The following is a 24,421-nucleotide window of genomic DNA, read 5'->3' as shown; positions in this document are numbered from 1 at the left end:
CAGGAATAGCAGAAGGGTAGGATGCCTTTTCTCTTGCAACCTGCTTGATAGTCACCATCCCAGTCTCATTCGACTGGTGCCTGCCTGAGGGATGGAGAAGGGCTGTTTGAACTGCAAAGCTGTTTAGGATCTCCCCTTCTCAAGTCCACCATTGCACAGGAATGGCCACATTTTTAACAGAAGCATTCAAAACAGAACCTTAAAGTAATCAAAGGGAAAGGAAGAAAGGGCTGGCTGGGAGTGAGGCCTAGTGAGCAGCACGTGGTAGTTTAGAGGGGCTGAGGGGTGAGGTGTGATTAAAGCATCCAATTAGTCATCAGGTCCTCTCTCTGCTCCCTCTGCAATGGATCTCATTTCCACCACGTTAGTCCATTCTCATCCCCGCGGGCCCTGTCTGGCCTCCGTGACTGGCCCACCGTGGTGCTCCCGAGCCTGGCTCATCCAATCTGTTCCTCGCACTGAGTTCAGCAGCTCTTCCTTCCAGAATGCCCTTTTTGCCTCCTTGTCCCTCCCATGACCAGTCAATGAAGGACTGATGTGAGCTGAATGAATACGTGTGACCTTCAGCAAAGGACCCCTTCGTCCCTTATTAGTATCACCTGTAAACGGGGCAGTAACAACCCTAACTGCACAGGAACATCTTGAGAATGAAATAAGCTTCATGTGGAAGGTGTATGCCAAGAGCCCTGTGAGGTTAAGCAATTAGTCTCGCTCAGGTTCTGTCTCTCATCTGTGAAATGCATATGGAAATCCTGCCTGCTGCATGGTGCTATGAAGGTTAAATTATACAATGCACTTCTGAAGTACGTCCCTAGTGCCTCCTGCATTCTAAGCATCAACAAATGGGAGCCGTTGTCATCATTAAATCCTGAGTCAAATGGTGCCTGCACCATAGAGAAATCATCCCTTACGCCATGCTCTTCTTTCTCTTGATCGTTGTGTTAGTATGACCGTTTTCTTTTTCTTTCTTTCTTGTTTTTTGTGGTGCTCGGGATTGAGCCCAGGGACGTTTTTTATCTTTTATTTTATTTTGAAGCAGGGTCTTGCTAAGTTGCTAAGAGCCTTGTTAAGTTGTGAGGCCTCCAAACTGCAATTCTCTGGTCTAAGCCTCTCAAGTTCTGGGATGATGGGATGACAGGCATGCCCCACCGTGTCTGGCTGGGTTTGACCATTCTTTGGTGCTTTACATCATCATCATCCTTTGCTCCAGATTATCAAACTGAAGACAGAACCGTATTTCTTTGAGTTAATAATTGAACTCTTTTTTTCTTTTTTGGTACTGGGGAATGAAACCAGAGGCATTTTACCTCCAAGCTACATGCCCATCCATTTATTTATTTATTTATTTATTTATTTATTTATTTATTTATTTTTGTTTTGAAAGGGGATCTCACTATGTTGCTTACAGTCTCACTAAATTGTTGCTAACTTCAGATCTGGGATTCTCCTGTTTCAGTGTTCCAAATACTAGGATTACAGGCATGTCCCACAATGTCTTATTTATTAATTTAACTCTTGTATAGTATAGAACTGTGCCATGATTTTTGAATACTATCTGGTAGTTGAATAATTTTATTTACATTTCTATATTGAGATTTTATTTCTTTTAAGTTTGTATTATGAATTTTGAATTTGCATGTGTGTGTGGGGGGGAGGGTACTCAGGATGGAATCCAGGGGCCTTCTACCTCTGGGCTATATCCCTGACCTATTTTATATTTTATTTGGAAACAGGATCTCACTAAATTGATGAGAGCTTCACTACGTAGCTGGGGCTGGCTTTGAATCCACTTGATCCTCCTGTCTCAACCTCCTAAGTACTGGGATTATAAGTGTGTGTCACCATGCCCAGTTTGGATCATGAATTTTAATAATGTTTAATATTGATGCAGTGAGAATGTAGGAAAACTAAGTTTTCCTGTAGGAGTATAAATTGGAACAATTGTTTGGAGGAAAATATGTCAACTTGAATTTCCAAAAATAGGGGACTGGTTATATTAATTAGGGTATATTGATATGATGGTATGCCATATTAAACAATAGGTATATTCATGCATACATATATATGCTAATATTGAAAGACTTCTAAAATAGATCATAAGTAAAAAAAGTATAAAACAATGTAAATTGCATGCTTCCTTTTGTGTAAAATTAAAGATAGATGTGAGTTTATGCAGATTTGTGCTTTTTTAAGTTAGGAAGTATAATAAGCAATTGTTCACTTGGGGAAAGTAGTAAGGGAAGAGGAAGGAGAAAATATGGCTGTTTATTTTTCATTTTGTAACTTTCTTCAGTGTTTAAATTGTATAATTTACTCTTTTTTAAAATGTTGATGAAAAGTTATTCTTTTTGGATATTTTATTCTTTGTGCCCCAGTGTCTTTCTTTTCTTTTTATTTTGCAGTGATAGAGATGGAACCTAGGGCTAGACATGCGCTCTAACACGGTATATTATTTTTAAAAGCATCACAAAAATTCTTCCATTTTAAATGTAATTTTTTTTTTCTTGTGGTACTGTGGATAAAACCCAGGGGCATTGAACCTCCGAGCTACACTCCTAGCCCTAGGATTTTTTAAATTCTTTTTATTTTTGAAACAGGGTCTCACTGAATTTCAAAGTGCCTCACTAAGTATCTGAGGCTGACCCTGAACTGTGATCCTCCTGTCTCATCATCCCAAATGCTGGGATTTCAAGAGTGCGCTACCATGCCTGGCTTTAAATGTAATTTTTTTTTTTTTTTTTTTTTTTGGTGGTACTGGCGTTCCTGGAAGCCCTTCTACCTCCAGGCTACACTCCCAGACCTATTTTTTACATTTTTATTTGGAAGCAGGGTCTCCTAAGCCAGTGCGCGTGGCTGGCTTCGAGCCTGTGCGATCCTCCTGTCTCCACCTCCCAAGCGTGGGGATTACAAGTGTGTGCCACCATGCCTGGCTTTAAATGTAGTTTTTAAAAAATGCATTAAGTTAGGCATGATGGTACATGCCTGAAATCCCAGTACTTGGGAGGCTCAAACAGGAGGAATACAGGTTTCTACCCTGTCTCACCAAGTAGTAAGACTCTCATCAATCTAGCAAGACCCTTTTTTTTCAAATTAAAAAAATAGGGCTGGGGGTATAGTCTGTATGTAGAATGCCCAGTACCATGAAAAAACATATTGTATAAAAATTTCTCCATATTGAATGTTTTTCAAAAATTATATTTTAACTGTTACACAACATTTCACCAAATGATACATAAGATTATAACCTTTTTTAGAGTATTTAAATTGATAATTTTTTGGTGGCTATAATACAGAAATGGACATTTAGTTGTTTAGATAGGTTTTTTTAAGTAAAATTGCTGTAGCAGGAATAACCTTTTGCCCTTGATAATCCCTCTAAGAACAATAGAATAGTCTCCTGAGTGTCTTGAAGGGTTTAGTATGTGACTTTGGAATTAGAAATTGGGAAAGACAGAGCATTCTGTCTCTGAGTTACAGCTCCCCTAAATTTTTTAATTAATTAATTAATTATTTTTATTTAAAAAAATTTTTGTGGTACTGGGGATGGAACCCAGGGGCCTTCTACCTCTGGGCTATACTCCCAGACCTATTTTATATTTTATTTGGAAACAGAATCTTACTAAATTACCAAGACCCTCAACTAAGTAGCTGAGGCTGGCTTTGAGCTTGTACAATTCTCCTGTCTCAGCATCTCTGGTACTGGGATTACAAGCGTGTGACATCATGCCTGACTCTATAATTTTTTTTAATTTGGTCTCATTTAAAGTAGAAAATGGAATGGAATCCATTGGAAAAAGTATGAAAGTCTTTTCTATCAAATTGGTGGTTATTTATTTATTTATTGTGGTATTGGGGATTATTTATTTATTTATTTATTTTTGGTAGTAGTGGGGGTGGAACCCAGAAGCTTTCTACCTCCGTGCTATCCTCCCAGACCTATTTTGTACTTTACTTGGAAACAGGATTTCACTAAGTTGCTGAGAGCCTCACTAAGTAGCTGAGGCTGGCTTTGAACCTGTGCGATCCTCCTGTCTCAGCCTCCCAAGTGCGGGGATTACAAGCGTGCGCCACCACACCTGGCCCCACCTGTCTTTAAACTAGCCAATGGAGCAGAATTGTGCTTTAGACTAGCCAGTTGTGCAGAGTTCTGAACCCAAATTCTCTCCAATCAGGCCATGGGGCAGGATCCTGTCAGGGATAAAACCAGAGCGGACTTCCTGCCTGGTGTGCTTGCTTGCCAAACTTTTTGTTGGCTGCACTCTTCTGCAGAAGTTAAAATCTTTCCCTGTGAAGCACCACTTGAACCTACAGTCCTCCTGTCTCTGCTTCCTAAGTATTGGGATTACAACTGTGCATACCAGGGATTAATTTACCTCTGAGCTGCATCCCCAGACCTTCGTGTTTTTGTTTTTTAAATAGGTTCTCATTCGATTGCTGAGAGTCTCACTGAATTGTTAAAGCTGTCCTTGAACCTGAGATTTTTTTTTTTTTTTTTTTTTTTTTTTTTTTTTTTTTGTGAGGGCATTCTATCTCCAAGTTATACACCCCAGCTCAATTTTATTTATTTGGAAAAAGGGCTCACTAATTTGCTGCTGCCTTCGAACCTGTGATCTTCTTGTCTCAGCCTCACCTTCGAAGACAGTTTTTTCATCTTCAACCTCCCTTCAACCCTAATATCACCCACATAAATAAAAAAACAACAAAATTCTCACAATAAGAAAAACAAACAACAAAAACTGTCAGATCTCTACTTCCTTCCTACTACCATAACATGGTTTTTATACTCTTGTCCGCACATTCTCCACGTTTTTCTGCTCCGTCTTCACCCTTCCCAGTCTTGCTTCTGCTTCTACCAGTTGTTAAAACTGCATTTGTTAGCCAGGTGTGGCAACACATGCCTTTAATCCCAATACATGGGAAGCTGAGACAGGAGGATCACAAGTTTGAAGCCAGTCTACGCAATTTAGTGAGGCTCTGTTTCAATTAAAAAAAAAAAAAAAAAAAAGAGCTGAGTGCAGTGGCACACACTTGTAATCCCAGTACTTGGGAGACTGAGACAGAAAGAGTGCAGGTTTGTGGACAGCCTCAGCTACTTAATGAGACCCTTTGCAACTCAGTGAGGCCCTGTTTCAAAATAAAGAATCAAATTAGGGCTGGGAGTATAGCTTGGAGGCACAATGCCCCTGGGTTCAATCCCCAGTACTGAAAAATAAAATAATAAAGAAAGAAATAAAAAATAATAAAAATTTAAAAATGAAATAGGGCTGGGAGTGTAACTCTGATGTAGAATGCCCTTGCATTTAATCCCCAGTACCACAAAAACAAAACAAAACTTGCCAAATACATCAATGACTAATTTTTTCAAGCCCAGTGGATTCTTCTTTTATTAATTTGATACAGCTGACCACGCCCTTCTTCGCAGTATACTAGACTGTTCTGGTTTTCATTCTGTTACTCTCTTGTCTAGTCCTTTTTGTTAGCTTGTCTTTCTGTGCTTAACCACTAAACCTTAACTTCTCTGAAGACAGACCTGTGCTCTCTTTTCTACCCACTGTATTCACTCCTTTAATTTATGGCATTCTCATTCATCTCCTGATTCTAAACTTTACCTTGTGGTGGGGATGTCGTCCTACTCTGTTTTACATATCAGTTCTACCCGGATATCACTCAGACACCTCAAACTTAACCTCTTAAATTGAAACATTTTTTTTCTCCCAAATTGGAAAACTTTCTCATCTCCTACACCTAATTAATTCCATTGTATCAGGGTCCAAAGTTGCTTTGATTCCTATAACCTCATAGTTACTTACACATACATGGTACTAAGAAAATGTTTAATCAGTACATGTATGAATCATAATTTTTGTATGAGATAACAATTCAGATCAAAACCCTTGTTCATCTATAGACTTAAGATTGTTTAATAATGTATAATAAAAATTAGTGGAAGAAATAATATATGTAGTGAATGACTTAGAAAATTAAAAATTAGTTGGATATGATGGGACATGCCTATAATCCCAGCTACTTGGAAGGCTGAGGCAGGGGGATCACAAGTTTGAGGCTAGCCTAAACAATTTAGCAAGACCATATCTCAAAAACAAAGAGCTGAGGCTGATGGCCCATGTCTGTAATACCAGTATTTGGGAGGCTGAGACAGAAGGACTGTGGGTTAGAGGCTAGCCTTAACAATTTAGTGAAACCCTGTTTCAAAATGAAAAATATAGCTGGGCGTGGTGGTGCACGCTTGTAATCCCAGCATTTGGGAGGTTGAGACAGGAGGATCGTGGTTCACAGACAGCCTCAGCTACTACTTAGTGAGGCCCTTTGCAACTCAGTGAGATCTTCTTTCAAAATAAAGAATAAGAAATAGGGCTGGGGGTGTAGCTTGGAGGTAGAATGCCCCTGAGTTTCATCTATAGCACAGCAAAATAATAACAATAATAATAATAATAATAATAATAATAATAATAAAAGTTAAAAAGGACTGGGGTGTAGCTCAGAGGGAGAATACTCCTGGGTTCAATTCCCAGTACCAAACAAAGGAACAACACACACACACACACACACACACACACACACACACACACACATACACCACACCCTTGTAAAAGGGCTGGAAAAGTAACTCAGTGGTAGGAAGCTTGCAGAGCATGTGTGAGATTCTGGGTTCAATTTCCAGTACTGGAAAAAAAAAACTAAAAAGGAATTTTTAGACATTTTTGAGAACATAAGGCCTTAGACTTGAAAGGAATCAGAGTTCAGATCTCATGTTTTATAGATGAGGAAGCAAATGTTAGTTAATTTACTTGTTTAAAATTATGTCAGTCTTGGGCCCTGGTCGCGGGACTCTGGGCCCCTGCCGAACTGCGCGTAGCACGCCAGACCCCTGGAGAAACCAGACCCAGTAAGACGCTGGGTTCTGGGCAGGGGTCGCGGGCTGGGCACGCCAGATGGGGCCCCGGTCGCGGGACTCTGGGCCCCAGGCAGAACTGCGAGTAGCACGCCAGACCCCTGGAGAAACCAGGCCCAGTAAGACGCTGGGTTCTGGGCAGGGGTTGCGCGGGGCGCACAAAAGCTGGGGCCCGGGTCGCGGGACTCTGGGCCCCTGCCGAAAGGCGCGTAGCACGCCGGACCCCTGGAGAAACCGGACCCAGTAAGACGCTGGGTTCTGGGCGGGGGTCGCGGGCTGGGCACGCCAGATGGGGCCCTGGTCGCGGGACTCTGGGCCCCTGCCGAACTGCGCGTAGCACGCCAGACCCCTGGAGAAACCAGACCCAGTAAGACGCTGGGTTCTGGGCAGGGGTCGCGGGCTGGGCACGCCAGATGGGGCCCGGGTCGCGGGACTCTGGGCCCCAGGCAGAACTGCGAGTAGCACGCCAGACCCCTGGAGAAACCAGGCCCAGTAAGACGCTGGGTTCTGGGCAGGGGTTGCGCGGGGCGCACAAAAGCCGGGGCCCGGGTCGCGGGACTCTGGGCCCCTGCCGAAAGGCGCGTAGCACGCCAGACCCCTGGAGAAACCGGACCCAGTAAGACGCTGGGTTCTGGGCGGGGGTCGCGGGCTGGGCACGCCAGATGGGGCCCTGGTCGCGGGACTCTGGGCCCCTGCCGAACTGGGCGTAGCACGCCAGACCCCTGGAGAAACCAGACCCAGTAAGACGCTGGGTTCTGGGCAGGGGTCACGGGCTGGGCACGCCAGATGGGGCCCTGGTCGCGGGACTCTGGGCCCCAGGTCAAACTGCGAGTAGCACGCCAGACCCCTGGAGAAACAAGGCCCAGTAAGACGCTGGGTTCTGGGCGGGGGTCGAGCACAGGGCACGCCAGCTGGGGCCCGGATCGCGGGACTCTGGGTCCCGGCCGAACTGCGAGTAGCACGCCAGACCCCTGGAGAAACCGGGCCCAGAACAGAAAAAGATAAAGAAAAATATCGGAGAGGTGGTAAGAAAGCCGTTATGGATGCCAGGACACTGGAGATGCAGACAAAACTTATCTAAATGCACTGGAACTTATGGAAAAATTCGCCGTGAAAGAGGACTGCTATTTCTCTATATTGTTAAGAATCTCAGACATCACATATAAGGAGAGAGTTTAGCGGAGACCAAGGAGAAATGCGGTGTTGAAAGAGTTCTTCGCGATGGTGGTGGAGACTTGTATTCAGGAGAAGCAGAAACCGGATCTTACCAACTTTATTTTTTTGGAGAAATTACACTAAATGTCGAATGCTACCATCACGCATGCTTAGGAACACTGGACAACTTTCAGAGTGGAAAAAGAGCCTGGGAAGGATTTGAAACGGTGGAGGCAGTGACAATGCCAGTGGCCAATATTCGGGGGAGGCAGAGATCTGATACATTACAACTGGAACCTTTGAAATAATAACCACAGAGACAGTGATCGGAACCTGCTGAGGGGTTAGGCGGGCGCCGGGGCCAGTGGCCGACATCGGAGCTTGCTGTGAGGCAAGGCCACTACTGAGGCCTCCGTGGCCGGGATTGGAACCTGCCAAGGGGTTAGACCGATGCTGGGGCCAGCGAGGCCGGCATTGGAGCCTGCCATGATGCAAGGCTTGTGCTAGGGCCTCCGAGGTCGGGTCCGGAACTTGCTGAGGGGTTAGGCCGGTGCTGGGGTCAGCGAGGCTGGCATCGGAGCCTGCCGTGAGGCAAGGCCAGTGTTGGGGCCCCCAAGGACGGGACCGGAGCCTGCTGAGGGGTTAGGCCGGTGCTGGGGCCAGCGAGGCTGGCATCAGAGCCTGCCATGAGGCAAGGCCGGTACTTGGGCCTCCGAGGCCAGGATAAGAGCCTGCCGAGGGGTTAGGCCGGTGCTGGGGCCTCCGAGGCCAGGATAAGAGCCTGCTGAGGGATTAGGCCGGTGCTGGGGCCAGCGAGGCCGGCATCGGAGCCTGCCTTGAGGCATGACCAGTGCTGGGGCCTCCGAGGCCGGGATCGGAGCCTGCCGAGGGGTTAGGCCGCTGCTGGGGCCAGTGAGGCCGGCATCGGAGCCTGCCTTGAGGCAAGGCCGGTACTGGGGCCTCCGAGGCCAGGACAAGAGCTTGCCGAGGGGTTAGGCCGGTGCTGGGGCCAGCGAGGCCGGCATCGGAGCCTGCTGTGAGGCATGACCAGTGCTGGGGCCTCTGAGGCCGGGATTGGAGCCTGCCGAGGGGTTAGGCCGCTGCTGGGGCCAGTGAGGCCGGCATCGGAGCCTGCCGTGAGGCAAGGCCGGTACTGGGGCCTCTGAGGCCGGAATCGGAGCCTGCCGAGGGGTTAGGCCGCTGCTGGGGCCAGTGAGGCCGGCATCGGAGCCTGCCGTGAGGCAAGGCCGGTACTGGGGCCTCCGAGGCCAGGATAAAAGCCTGCTGAGGGGTTAGGCCGGTGCTGGGGCCAGCGAGGCCAACATCGGAGCCTGCCTTGAGGCAAGGCCGGTACTGGGGCCTCGAGGCCAGGATAAGAGCCTGCCGAGGGATTAGGCCAGTGCTGGGGCCAGCGAGGCCGGCATCGGAGCCTGCCGTGAGGCAAAGCCGGTACTGGGGCCTCCGAGGCCAGGATAAGAGCTTGCCAAGGGGTTAGGCCGGTGCTGGGGCCAACGAGGCCGGCAGCGGAGCCTGCCGTGAGGCATGACCAGTGCTGGGGCCTCCGAGGCCGGGATCGGAGCATGCCGAGGGGTTAGGCCGGTGCTGGGGCCAGCGAGGCCGGCATCGGAGCCTGCTGTGAGGCAAGGCCGGTACTGGGGCCTCCGAGGCCAGGATAAGAGTCTGCCAAGGGGTTAGGCCGGTACTGGGGCCAGCGAGGCCGGCATCGGAGCCTGCCTTGAGGCATGACCAGTGCTGGGGCCTCCGAGGCCGGGATCGGAGCCTGCCGAGGGGTTAGGCCGCTGCTGGGGCCAGCGAGGCCGGCATCGGAGCCTGCCGTGAGGCAAGGCCGGTACTGGGGCCTCTGAGGCCGGGATCGGAGCCTGCCGAGAGGTTAGGCTGCTGCTGTGGCCAGTGAGGCCGGCATCGGAGCCTGCCTTGAGGCAAGGCCGGTACTGGGGCCTCTAGGCCAGGATAAGAGCCTGCCGAGGGGTTAGGCCGGTGCTGGGGCCAGCGAGGCCGGCATCGGAGCCTGCCGTGAGGCAAGGCCGGTACTGGGGCCTCCGAGGCCAGGATAAGAGCTTGCCGAGGGGTTAGGCCGGTGCTGGGGCCAACAAGGCCGGCAGCGGAGCCTGCCGTGAGGCATGACCAGTGCTAAGGCCTCCGAGGCCGGGATCGGAGCATGCCGAGGGGTTAGGCCGGTGCTGGGGCCAGCGAGGCCGGCATCGGAGCCTGCCGTGAGGCAAGGCCGGTACTGGGGCCTCCGAGGTCAGGATAAGAGCCTGCCAAGGGGTTAGGCCGGTGCTGGGGCCAGCGAGGCCGGCATCGGAGCCTGCCTTGAGGCATGACCAGTGCTGGGGCCTCCGAGGCCGGGATCGGAGCCTGCCGAGGGGTTAGGCCGCTGCTGGGGCCAGCGAGGCCGGCATCGGAGCCTGCCGTGAGGCAAGGCCGGTACTGGGGCCTCCGAGTCCAGGATAAGAGCTTGCCGAGGGGTTAGGCCGGTGCTGGGGCCAACGAGGCCGGCAGCATAGCCTGCCGTGAGGCATGACCAGTGCTGGGGCCTCCGAGGCCGGGATCAGAGCATGCCGAGGGGTTAGGCCGGTGCTGGGGCCAGCGAGGCCGGCATCGGAGCCTGCCGTGAGGCAAGGCCGGTACTGGGGCCTCCGAGGCCAGGATAAGAGTCTGCCAAGGGGTTAGGCCGGTGCTGGGGCCAGCGAGGCCGGCATCGGAGCCTGCCTTGAGGCATGACCAGTGCTGGGGCCTCCGAGGCCGGGATCGGAGCCTGCCGAGGGGTTAGGCCGCTGCTGGGGCCAGCGAGGCCGGCATCGGAGCCTGCCGTGAGGCAAGGCCGGTACTGGGGCCTCCGAGGCCAGGATAAGAGCCTGCTGAGGGGTTAGGCCAGTGCTGGGGCCAGTGAGACCGGCATCGGAGCCTGCCTTGAGGCAAGGCCGGTACTGGGGCCTCTAGGCCAGGATAAGAGCCTGCCGAGGGGTTAGGCCGGTGCTGGGGCCAGCGAGGCCGGCATCGGAGCCTGCCGTGAGGCAAGGCCGGTACTGGGGCCTCCGAGGCCAGGATAAGAGCTTGCCGAGGGGTTAGGCCGGTGCTGGGGCCAACAAGGCCGGCAGCGGAGCCTGCCGTGAGGCATGACCAGTGCTAGGGCCTCCGAGGCCGGGATCGGAGCATGCCGAGGGGTTAGGCCGGTGCTGGGGCCAGCGAGGCCGGCATCGGAGCCTGCCGTGAGGCAAGGCCGGTACTGGGGCCTCCGAGGCCAGGATAAGAGCCTGCCAAGGGGTTAGGCCGGTGCTGGGGCCAGCGAGGCCGGCATCGGAGCCTGCCTTGAGGCATGACCAGTGCTGGGGCCTCCGAGGCCGGGATCGGAGCCGGCCGAGGGGTTAGGCCACTGCTGGGGCCAGCGAGGCCGGCATCGGAGCCTGCCGTGAGGCAAGGCCGGTACTGGGGCCTCCGAGACCAGGACAAGAGCCTGCCGAGGGGTTAGGCCGGTGCTGGGGCCAGCGAGGCCGGCATCGGAGCCTGCCTTGAGGCATGACCAGTGCTGGGGCCTCTGAGGCCGGGATCGGAGCCTGCCGAGGGGTTAGGCCGCTGCTGGGGCCAGCGAGGCCGGCATCGGAGCCTGCCTTGAGGCAAGGCCGGTACTGGGGCCTCTGAGGCCGGGATCGGAGCCTGCCGAGGGGTTAGGCTACTGCTGGGGCCAGTGAGGCCGGCATCGGAGCCTGCCGTGAGGCAAGGCCGGTACTGGGGCCTCCGAGGCCAGGATAAGAGCCTGCTGAGGGGTTAGGCTGGTGCTGGGGCCAGCGAGGCCGGCATCGGAGCCTGCCTTGAGGCAAGGCCGGTACTGGGGCCTCGAGGCCAGGATAAGAGCCTGCCGAGGGGTTAGGCCGGTGCTGGGGCCAGTGAGGCCGGCATCGGAGCCTGCCGTGAGGCATTACCAGTGTTGGGGCCTCCGAGGCCGGGACTGGAATCCTGCCAAGGGGTTAGACTGGTGCAGGGGCCAATGGCCAGTATCGCAGCCTGGCGTGAGGCAAGTTCACTCCTGCGGCCTCCAAGGTCGGGACCAAAGCCAGCTTAGGGGTTTGACCGGTTCAGGGGCCAGCGAGACCAGAACTGGGTCCTCCCATGAGGCAAGGCCGCTGCGTGAGCCAGCGAGGTCTGGATAAGTCCACTGAGTAGCCAGGCCACTACTGGGACCATCAAGAGTGGGATTGGTACTTGCAACGCAGCATGCACAGAGAAATATCGCAGAAAATATAAATCAGACGCTTCTCTTAATCAGCAATAACTAGGAGGAAACGGGCAACAGGAAGAGGTTGAGCTATAGAAAGGGCCCTATAGTGAAGCAACTAATGTGACCAATCAGAGGGTATGTAATACTGGAGGACGGAGCCTCTTTAAAATGCAGGAGGTACATAAACAAATGTATCAAAGTAAATCACCAAAGAAGTGTGGGATGGAGGGAGGGGGAGGGAATGGGACGGGGGCTGGAGGAGGGCTAATTGGATGATGTGTGCTTGTATATCCTCTCAAGTCTTGTACTCCAATGTGATTGATATATGACTACAATGCACCAATTTAAAAAATAAATTAATTAAAAAAAAAAACTTTAATAAAAAAAAAAAAAAGAAGCACCCTGAAAAAAAAAAAATAAAATTATGTCAGTCTTAGCAGAGCTGTATCTTCTTGTTATAAAATAGTATATTGTATATAGGTTTACTTTATGTATGTACATATATTCAAAAATAGAGTTATACACACACATTCTTTTTTACAGTACTGGGAATTGAACCCAGGGGCATTCTACCTCCAAGTTACACCCCCAGCCTTATTTTTTATTCTTTATTTTGAAACACGGTCTCACTAAGTTGCAGAGGGCCTCACTAAGTAGCTGAGTCTATCCATGAACCTGTGATCCTCCTGTCTCAGCTTTCCAAGTACTGAGATTACAAGCGTGCACTGCCACGCCCAGCTCTAGGTACACATATATTTTCACACAACAAATGCATGCAATGAATCTCAGTATCACTAACTAAAAAAACCTGTGATTCTCTATCTGCTCCCCAGCAGCACCTCCAGAGCCCAGTTAAGTACTCCATATAAAATGAATGGTCAACAAACATCGTTGACTGTGACCTACAGATTTCTAAACTAAACTAAAATAAGCCCTAACCTTTTTTTTTTTTTAAACTGGGGATTAGACCTAGAGACGTTCTACCTCCAAACTACACCCCAGACCCTTTTTGTGGTGCTGATGATAGAACCCTGGGGCATTCTACCTCTGAGCTACATCCCCAGCCAGATTTTTTATTCTTTATTTTGAAACACGGTCTCACTAAATTGATGAGAGCCTTACTAAGTAGCTGAGGCTGGCTTTGAATCTACACAATCCTCCTGTCTTGGCTTCCCAAATACTGGGATTACCAGTGTGCACCACCATGCAGGGTACCAGTGCATATTTATTTCTTATTCAGAAACAGAGTCTCAGTGGGTTGCTGAGTGCCTCACTAAATTGCTGAGGCTGACTTTGAACCTGTAATCCTCCTGTCTCAGCCTCCCAAATGCAGGGATTACAAGCATGCAGTACCACACCCAGCAAATCCTAAACTTTAAAAATAAATATATTCAGGCCAGGCGTGGTGGCGTATGCTTGTAATCCCAGCATTTGGGAGGCTGAGTCGGGAGGATCACTCTTCACAGACAGCCTCAGCTACTTAGTGAGGCTCTTTGCAACTCAGTCAGACCCGGTTTCAAAATAAAGAATAAAAAATAGGGCAGGGGTTGTAGGCCCCTGGGTTCTAACCCCAGACACACACACACACACACACACACACACACACACACACACACACACACACACAAATCTAAAAAAAATAAGCTGAGGATGTATAGTAAAATAATTGTAAATAATATTAGAGAGCCAATAGGAAATTTGGAATTAAGCTTTAAAAAAAATATCTGGGATGCCGGGCATGGTGGCACATGTTTGTAATCCCAGCACTGGGGAAGCTGAGACCAGAGGATCATGGTTTGTGTACAGCCTCAGCTACTTAGTGAGGCCCTCTGCAACTTAGTGAAACCCTGTTTCAAATTAAGAATAAAAAATAGGGCAGGGAGTGTAGTTTAGAGGCCAAATGCCCCTGGGTTCCACCCCCAGATTCGCAAAACAAACAAACAACCTCCCCCCCAAAAAATCTGGCATGTGTGGTTTTTCTAAAAAGGGGGCAAACTTTTATATTTTCTCTCTGTGTCAGCTACTTTGTACATTTTGTCTCATATAATTCTGGATGAGCAGCAAGATAGGTGTTATAACCATTTTATATGTTAGGAGATGGAAATTTCAATAGAATAAGAAATTTGCCCCAAACTATATAACAAATAAATCAACTATGGGGTTTAAATTCAGATCTAAATCCCTAGCATAGAATTTTCTATTTCTAAAGGCTTATTTTTTTTTCTACAACAGTTAGAAGAAAGTTTTATTTTACACATACTACCCTATTGGGTTCAAATTAATTTTGGGCAGGCCAGGGAGGGAGAAGAGAGGAATTATACCTACTTCTTTTTTGTTGTTCTTCCTCACTGCTACCTCTACAAGAAAACAACAGCAACAACTTAGAGTTCACAGGAACCAAACTCTTAGTTTTTCATGTTTGAATCAGCTTTATGGAAGACAATTTACATAAAATGCACCTATCCTAAGTTTATAGTTTAATGAGTTCTGACAAATGTACGTACATGCCTAGTCCTCACCCCAATCAAGAAAGACTACATTTCTGTCACTCAAAAAAAGTTCCATCATCTCTTAATTCCTGGCTCTGGGCAACTACTAATGTGTCATTTTAGATTAGCCTTACTTATTCTAAAATTTCATATAAATGGAATCATATGGCCTACGTTTTTCTTTTCGTATTCGGCTATTTTTCACTCAGTGTCAGAGAGTTGAGATTTATAGAGGTTTACAAGCACCAGCAGTTCACCCCTTCTGATTGCTCAGTCGTGTTATACTTAATGATCATACCATACGTTTGTTATCCATGGACTTCTTTTTCAAGCATATGGGTTAGCTAAAGATTTGAGGTATTATAAGCTCTGTAGTCATTTGTATGTAATCTTTGTGCAGGTAGTTGGCTTCATTTCTTATCACAAATCTAAGTAGAATTTGTGAGCCATACAGTAGTTGTATATTTAATTTTGTGAGAAATTGTCAAATTATTTCAATGTGGTTGTACCAATTCATATGACACTTTGAATTGCTTCATATCTTTCTCAATGCTCGGTATGGTGAGTTTTGATAACTTTAGCCATACCACTGGGCCTGTAGTAGTATTATGTGGTGGATTAATTACTTCCCTAATGACTAATGATGGTGAGCATTTTATGTGTATTTGCTACCTGTATCTTTACTGATAAGTGTATTACATTGAATGAAGATAGCATAAGTTTTTATGTGTTGATACATTTGAGGTTCTGATAATAGATGCCATATATCTATTTATTCCTAGCCAATTGTTCCTTTTACTGTGATGAAATGTCTCTATCTCTGATAATAAACTTTGTCTTAAAGACAATTTATCTGATATTAATATAACTATTCTAGCCTTATTTTTTTTTCAGTAATGGGAATGGAACCCATGGGCATTCTACCTTTGAGCTATACCCTAGTCCTATTTGGAAACAGAGTCTCACTAGGTTGATTAAAGCCTCACTTGCTGAGGCTGTCCTTGAACCTGCAGTCCTTCTGTCTCAGCCTCCCAAGTACAGGGATTACAAGTGTATGCCACCATGCCTGGCTTCTCTTGTTCTTTAATCAGCACATTTTTCCATCTATTTACTTTCAACCTGATTGTGTTTTTATATTTAACATATATCCCTTCTCATTGCCAGGCATGGTGGTGCACTCCTGTAATACCAGGACTTGGGAAAACTAAGGAGGGTTTCAGGTTTGAAGCCAGACTCAGCAATTTAGTGAGGCCCTGTTTCAAAATAAAGAAAATAAAAATAGGGCTGGGGTTGTAGCTCATTGGTAGAATACCTCTGAGTTCAATCCCTGGTTTTTCCCAATTCCATACACAAAGTATATCCTTTCTAAGCCACATATAAACAGGTCTCTTTTGTCCAATTTGACAATTTTTTCTTTTAATTGGATATTTAAGCCTCAATTAACATTTAATTGACAATTAACATTTAATTAATTATTTATAATTGGATTTAATAAACCAGTTTGTTTTCTGTCTTTCCCCTGGTTTTTGTCCCTTTCATTCCTTTTTCTTCTCTAATTTTAGATTATTTCAATATTTCTTAGTATTCCATTTTAATGTATCTGTTGACTTTTGAGATATACATCTTTTCATATGTTTTTAGACATTGACCTAGGGATTAATATATATTTAGGAATTATTACATATATGAAACTTTTTTTGTGTGTGTGGTTCTGGGAATTCTACCTCTGAGCTACACTCCCAGTGCTATTTTATTTTTTATTTTGAAACAGGGTCTTGCTAAATTGTTGAGGATCTTGCTGAATTACTGAGGTTGGCTGTGAACCTGTAATCCTCCTGTCTCAGTTTCCCAAGTACTGGGATTACAGGTGTGAAACACCACACTCAGCTGCATATTATTATTATTATTATTATTATTATTATTATTATTACTGTACTGGTAATAAAAGATGAAAGCCAGGGGCATTCTACTTCTGAGCCACATTTCTAGCCCTATTTTTATTCTTTATTTTGAAACAGGGTCTCACTGAGTTGCAAAGGGCCTCACCAAGTAGCTGAGACTGGCTGAGAATCTGCGATCCTCCTGTCTCATCCTCCCTAATGTTGGGATTACAAGTGTGGGCTACCACGCCCTGCTTGCATATTATGTTTCACTACTTAAAGTATCATTATACTATTTATTTTATGTAAAATAGAGAAATTTCAACAATATGCATCATTACTGTGCTCTGCCATCCTTATGTAGCAGATTTCACACATATTAGAGCTGTGTATATTAACAGCAACCATGTCAATATTTTAACTTTTGCTTTAAGAAATTATATATACCCGGGCGTGGTGGCACACGCTTGTAATCCCTGCACTTGGGAGACAGAGACAGGAGTATTGCGCAGGTTCGAAGCCAGCCACGCTGGGTTAAGAGACCCTGTTTCCAAATATAAAAAAGTATAAAATAGGTCTGGGAGTGTAGCCCAGAGGTAGAAGGGCTTCCAGGAACCCCAGTACCACTAAAAGAAAAATAAATTATATATAAATCTGGGTGTGGAAAGCCAGGCATGGTAGTGCACACTTGTAATTTCAGCACTTGGGAGGCTGAGACAGGAGGATTGCAGGTTCCAAGCCAGCCTCAGCTACTTAGTGAGGCTCTCAGCAACTTAGTGAGACCTTGTTTCTAAATAAAATATAAAATAAAAAATAGTTCTGGAAGTGTAGCCCAAAGGTAAAAAGCCCTGGATCCTCAGTAACACACACACACACACACACACACACACACACACACACACACACACACACTAATATATAGCTAGGTGTGGTGGCACACACTTTTAATCCCAGCATTTGGGAGGCTGAGACAGTAAGATCACAGTTCACAGTTAGCCTCAGCTACTTAGTGAGGTCCTTTACAAATCAGTGAGACGCTGTTTCAAAATAAAGAATAAAAATATAGGGCTGGGGGAAATATAACTTGGAGATAGAATTCCCCTGGGTTCTATCCCCAGTACCACAAAAAAAAAAAAAAGAAAAAAAAAGAAGAAAAGAAAAAAAAGAATTAAAAATAGGTCTGGGAGTGTAGCTTGTAGGTAGAATGCCCCTGGATTCAATCCTTAGTATCACAAAAATAAATAAACAATAGTCACATGTATTTTAAAATGTCCAACAGGTTCCCACCAGTGAAAAAAAATTTTTTTAAGAGCTGGGGATATAGCTTAGTGATAGAACATTTGCCTAGCATATGCAAGGCCTTGGATTTAATCTCCAGAAATGCAAAATAAAAATAATAATTATTTTTAAGGTACAACTAAGTGACATCTTTATTTATTTGGATATTTAATATTTCTAGTATTTGTTACATGATCCATCTTGAAATCCATATTTCCCTCTAACATCATTTGCCTCTGTCGGAAAAACTTTCTTTTAGCATGTTTTGAAGTATAGAATATTTTTCAATGCACAGTACTTCAAATCATGCTAAAGCTACAGGCCATTGGCCATAAATTATTTTAGTTTCTTTTATATAAAAGTTTTTATTTTATTTTAAATCCTGATGGATACTTAGGCTGGATATATAATACAGGATTGACTTTTTTTTCTTTTAGAACTTTAAGGATGTGCTATGTTAACTATGTCATCTGTCCTCCATTTCTTTTTTTCTTTCTTTTTTCTTTCTTGTGGTACTGGAGGTTAAATGCAAAGGCATTCCACCTCTGATAAATGCAAAGGCATTCTACATTCTATACTCTCAACCAGTACACTCCCAACCCCTTTCCTTTTATGTTTTCATTTTGAAACAGGGTCTTATTAGTTTGTTGAGTCTTGCTGCCTTGCCGAGACTGTTCTCACACCTGTGATCCTCCTGTCTCAGCCTCCAAGTACAGGATTGCAGGTCTGTGCCACCATGCCTGACTTGCCTCCATGGTTTTTGATAATAAATCTGTAGTCGTTCAAATTATTTTTTCTCTGTATGAATATGTCTTTTTTGGTACTAAGAATTAAACCCAAGAACATTCTGCCTCTGAGCTACACCCCTCTGCCCTTTTATTTAAAAAAAATTTTTGTAGCACTAGGATGTATTAACATGTGCCCTGATACGAGCGCTGGGGCTTGCCCATGGTGCTCTTGACGTATAAAGCCCAGACATTCTGCCAATTCTTCTTGAGCAAGGACACCAGGAAGTTGACAGCCAGGTGGATGTACATAAGCTTCTCCTCTGTCATCTTCCCACAACCAGCAGCCACTGCCAGACACAGCCCCTTCTTTATTTGGAACTTGACGGTGGACTTCACCTCATCCACCTTGGCCACCATGTCCTCACTGTATGTCAGCAGGGAAGGAAACTTGCCAGCTTTGCTCAGGCTGGGGCTCAGGATTCGCAGAATCTGCTTGATTAGCACCTTCAAGGGCAAAAAAGGCATCGTTCTTCTGAGCTTCTTCAGTGCCTTGATGTCCACGTGTGGGATGTGCACAGCCTTGGCCTCATCGCAGTGCTGCTGGTCCCCAGAACACACACAGGGAACTTAGGGCGGGGAGTGGACTTAAGCCTGATGGTGCCTGAGAAGCAGTTGTCTTTTGGGGGATCACAGTTATTGAGGCTAATCTGCAGCCAGGAACTTGCAGCGCTTGCTGCTCCTGGCTCCTTGTGGTGGGGTAACAAGAAGAGAGCTATTATTTTTATTTATTTATTTTTTGAGGTACTGGGGATGGAACCCCAGGGGAATTCTACCTCTAAGCTACACTCCTAGCCCTATTTTTTATTCTTCATTTTAAAACAGGGTCTCACTGAGTTCAAAGGGCCTCACTAAGTAGCTGAGGCAGTCTGCGAACCGAAACAGGGTCTCAGTACTTTTCTGAAACCCCAAGTGTCTGAGACTGTTCTCAAAACTGTGATCCTCCTGTCTCAGCCTCCCAAGTACCTGAGCTATATGTGTGTACCACCATGAATAGCTGAATGTGTTATTTTGCCAGTGACTATTTTCAAGTTTTTTTCTTTAAAAAAATCTGTTCTTTCAGCTATTTTATTGTAGTACTTATAGGCATGGTTTTCTTTAAGTTTGTCCTGAACTTCCTGAATTAACTTATTTTAACTTTTCACAAAATTCAGAAAGTGTTTTTATCATTATGGCTTCACTTTTTTTCCTGTCCCAATCTCTGTTTTTTTTTTCTTTTTTCTTTCTTTTTTTTTTTTTGTGTGTGTGTGTGGTATGGTAGTGGAACCCAGGGGCTTTTCTACCTCTGGGCTATACTCCCAGACCTATTTTATATTTTATTTAGAAACAGGGTCTTCACTAAGTTGCTGAGAGCCTCACTAAGTAGCTGAGGCTGGCTTTGAACCTGTGCCATCCTGCTTTCTCAGCCTTCTAAGCGCTGGAATTACAAGTGTGTGCCACCACACCTGGCCCAATCTCTCTTTCTTATGTTTCTTGCATTTCAATTATATATACATTAGACCTTTTGATATTTTCCTGCAGATACCTAGATACCTGAGGGGTATCCTCTCTCTCTCTCTCTTTCTCTCTCTCTCTCTCTCTCTCTCTCTCTCTCTCTCTCTCTCTCTCTTTCACTCTCTCTCTCTCATCTATTTTTTTTTCTCTTTTTCATACTGGAAAATTTCTATTCATTAGCTTAAAATTCACTCACTCCTTCCACCAGCCATCTAGATTCTGCTTCTGAACCCATCTATTAGAATTTTTATCTCTGTTTTTTGTGTTTATTTATTTATTGTTTTTCATTTGGGGTTCTGGAGACTGAACCCAGGGCTTCATATATGCTTAGCACATGCTCTACCACTGAGCTGCACCTGGCTCCTATATATTTGTAATTCTACTATTTTACATTTGGTTATTATTATTATTTTTTTGAGGTACTGGGGATGGAACCCGAGGAAATTCTACATCTGAGCTATACCTCCAGTCATATTTTTTTTTATTTTTTATTTTGAAACAGTATCTCACTGAGTTGCAAAGAGCCTTATTAAGTAGCTGAGACTGCCCATGAACCATGATCCTCCTGTCTCAGCCTCCCAAATGCTGGGATTACAAGCATGAGCCACCACGCCCGGCTGTGGCTCCACTTGATTATTATTACTTTTTTCACATTTCAACCAAATGTAGTTTATTTTTTGTGGCAATTATTTATTATTATTTGCAATCATATATCACTTTGGAATACAAGACTTGAGAGGATATACAAGCACATATCATCCAATAAGCCCTTATCCAATCCCCATCCCATTCCCTCCCCCTCCCTCGATCCCATGCTTAATTGGTGATTATCTTTGATATAACTGTTTACGTACCTCATGAGTTTTAAAGAGATTCCATCCTCCCCCATCCCCTCCCCTCTGATTGGTCACCTTAACTGCTTCTCAATAGGGCCCGTTCTACTACTCGACCTCCTCCTGTTACCCCTTTCCTCCTAGTTCTTGCTAATTAGGGGAAGCATCTGGATTTTATTTTTGGTGCTATTTCTCCGTGCATGCCACATTGCAAGTTCTGATCCCACTCTTGACGGCCCCAGTAGTGGCCTGGCCACCCGGAAGACTCTGATCCCAACCTCGCTGGCTCCAGCACCGGCCTTGCCTCATGGGAGGCCCCGATCCTGGCCTCGCTGGCCCCTGCACCAAACTAACCCCTCGGCTGGCTCCTTTCCTGGCCTCAGAGGCCCCAGCACCAGCCTAGCCTCACAAAAGGCTCCGATCCCAGCCTTGCTGACCCTAGCACCGGCCTAACCCCTCGGCAGGCTCCTATCCTGGTCTCACAAGTTCCAGCTCCGTCCTTGCCTCACAGCAGTTTACGATCCCAGCCTTGGTGGCCACAGCACTGGCCTTACCCCTTGGCAGAGTTCGATCCCGGCCTCATAGTTCCCAGCACCGGTCTTGCCTCACAGCAGGCTCCGATCCCAACCTTGCTGGCCCTGGCACCGGCCTAAACCCACGGCTGGTGCCGATCCTTGCCTCGGAGGCCTCAGTACCGGCTTTGCCTCACTGCAGGCTCCAGTCTGACCTCGTTGGCCCCGGCACTGACCCCCCCCCTCGGTAGGCTCTGATCCCGGCCCTGGAGGCCCCAGCACCGGCCATACCTCAAGGCAGGCTCTGATCCCAGCCTCACTGGCCCCGGCACCGGGCTAACCCCTCGGCAGGCTCCTATCCAGTCCTCGGAGGCCCCAGCACCAGCCTTGCCTCACAGCAGGCTCTGATCCCGGCCTCGATGGCCCCGGCACTGGCCTAACCCCTTGGCAGGCTCCGAACCTGGCCTCAGAGGCCTCAGCACAGGCCTTGCCTCATGGCTGGCTCTGATCCTGGTCTCGCTGACCCCAGCACTGGCCTAACACCTCGGCAGGTTCCAATTCCAGCCTCCGAGGCCCCAGCACCGGCCTTGTCTCATGGCAGTCTCCGATTCCGGCCTCGGAAGTCCCAGCACCAGCCTTGCCTCACGGCAGGCTCCATTTCTGGCTGCGCTGACCCCAGCACCAGCCTCACCCCTCGGCAGGCTCTGATCTGAGCACCCTCTTAACCCAGCAGGTTGTCCCATGTTCCCAAGGGTACGTGGTGGTAGTATTCTGCCTCTGAGGTAATTTCATCAAAAGTTCCAGGTATATTACGTCAGATCTCTGCCTCCCCTGAGTACTTGCCGCTGCCAATGTGACTGCCTCCACCATTTCAAATCTTTCCCAAGCTCTTTTCCCATACCACATAATGTCCAGTATTCCTAATCATGCATGACAGTAGTATTTGACCTTTGGGGTAGTTTCTTCAGAGGATCAGGGTGGGTTGGATCAGATATCTGCCTTTCCCAAATCCAGGTCTCCACCGCCATCTTGGCCACTGTTGCCGCCACCGCCTTCCTCCTAGGTCTCCGCTAGACTCTCTCTTTACAGGTGATGTCCCGGATTCTTAATGATGTAGAGAAGCAGCAGTCCTCCTTCGTGGGGAATTTTTCCAAAAGTTCCAGTTCAGATGGATATGTTTTGTCTGCATCTCTAATATTCTAGCTGCCGCCATGGCCATCTTAACCCCTCTCAAATATTCTTCTTGTTTTGTTTCCTATTTTTTTTTAAATAAGAGAAGAGAGTATGTGTGGTTTGGAGAGGATGTGGGATCAGGCACTTGGTAGTGATGAAAAATATTTTTTTTCCGGGTGGGAGGGGGTTCTCCTAAGGGTGCCCTGCCCACGCCCACCCACCCACCCTCGATCTGGGCCTTGTAGCCCAGACCTCTGGGCCCTTCCGGGTGCGGGGAGTCACCTAAGGGTGCCCCGCCCATGCCTGCCCACGTGCCCGGGGTCGGGGCCAGGCAGCCTGGACCCCACTTGATTATTTTTAATGTAATATGGTTCTCTGGTGAGATTTTCTTAATTTTGCTTATATTCATTTTTACCTCAATGAAAGTTATAATAGCTAATGTGAAGTTCTTGCTTGATAATATATATACCTTGACAGTTCCAGGTTGGCATCTATTGAGTGTCTTTTCTCCTGAGAATAGCTCATATATTCCTTATTATTTTTATGATAAATCATCTTTGATTGTATCATAAGCATTATGACTCTGTGTGTGTGTGTGTGTGTGTGTGTGTGTGTGTGTGTGTGTGTGTGTAGTAATCAAACCCAAGGTCTAATACATACTAAGCAAGTACTCTACCACTAAACTACATCCCCAGTCCCCATTACTTTTTTGCTATATAAATTTTGGGTTCTGTTATAGTAATTTGGAGAGTATTGAGTATTGACTCTTGTGTGTGTGTGTGTGTGTGTGTGTGTGTGTGTGTGTGTGTGGTACTGGCGATTGAACCCAGGGGCATTCGACCTCTGAGCTACACCCCCAGTCCTTTTTATGTTTTTTGTTTTGAAAAAGGGGCTCTTGATGTTGCTGAGGCTAGCCCTAAATCTGTGACCCTCCTGTCTCAGCCTCCCAAGTAATGGGATTACAGATGTGCACCACTATGCCCAGCTTGACATTTTTGTTTCAGTATGCACTTAACCTAGGTGGGTTCAGACGCTGACCTCTCTCACCTTCTTTGCATGTTGGCCCAAGTCTCACGTACCACTTTGAGCTTTTGATCTGCTATTTTGGATCTTTTCCAGCAAATATAGCTCTGGGGATTGCCCAAAGCTGTTTTATGTGTTCGTAGAATTATGAGGTTCGTAGAGAGGTGATTGTTTCTCCCTCTCTCCCCTTCACAATTTCTCCTCATTCTCTAGCCTGCCGAAATTACTTTCCATGTTTCCTTTTCTAAGAAATTTGTCAGGGTTTCGCTAGGAGATCTAGCTGCTCACACTGCACCACAACCATGACTCTGTCTTGGGGAAGCTACAAAACAACTACCATAAGAATCACACCAGCAGCAACCAGAGAAAGCTCACCCTTGTGCTAGGCACTCTGTGACTTTCTCTCCCACCCCTATTTTATTTATTTATTTATTTATTTATTTATTTATTTATTTATTTTTGTGGTACTGGGGGTGGAACCCAGAGGCTTTCTACCTCCGGGCTATACTCCCAGACCTATTTTCTATTTTATTTGGAAACAGGGTCTTACTAAGTTGCTGAGAGCCTCACTAAGTAGCTGAGGCTGGCTTCGAACCTGCGCGATCCTCCTGTCTCAGCCTCCCAAACACGGAGAATACAAACATGC

The 24,421-nt window shown here is 46.8% G+C and overlaps 1 pseudogene across 1 annotated transcript; it reads right to left on the bottom strand.

Moving 5' to 3' along the window:
* Window positions 1–18,866: 18,866 nt before the first annotated feature.
* LOC308266093 (large ribosomal subunit protein uL1-like) lies at window positions 18,867–23,161 on the bottom strand (annotated as a pseudogene). The gene is made up of 2 exons: window positions 22,970–23,161; window positions 18,867–19,429 (listed from the first exon to the last, which is right to left on the bottom strand). The product of its transcript is annotated as a large ribosomal subunit protein uL1-like (transcript).
* Window positions 23,162–24,421: the final 1,260 nt, after the last annotated feature.

Source organism: Muscardinus avellanarius (assembly GCF_963383645.1).
Source record: "Muscardinus avellanarius genome assembly, chromosome: 8".
NCBI classification, from domain to species: Eukaryota; Metazoa; Chordata; class Mammalia; order Rodentia; family Gliridae; genus Muscardinus; species Muscardinus avellanarius.
This window is presented reverse-complemented; position numbering and strand designations above follow the sequence as displayed.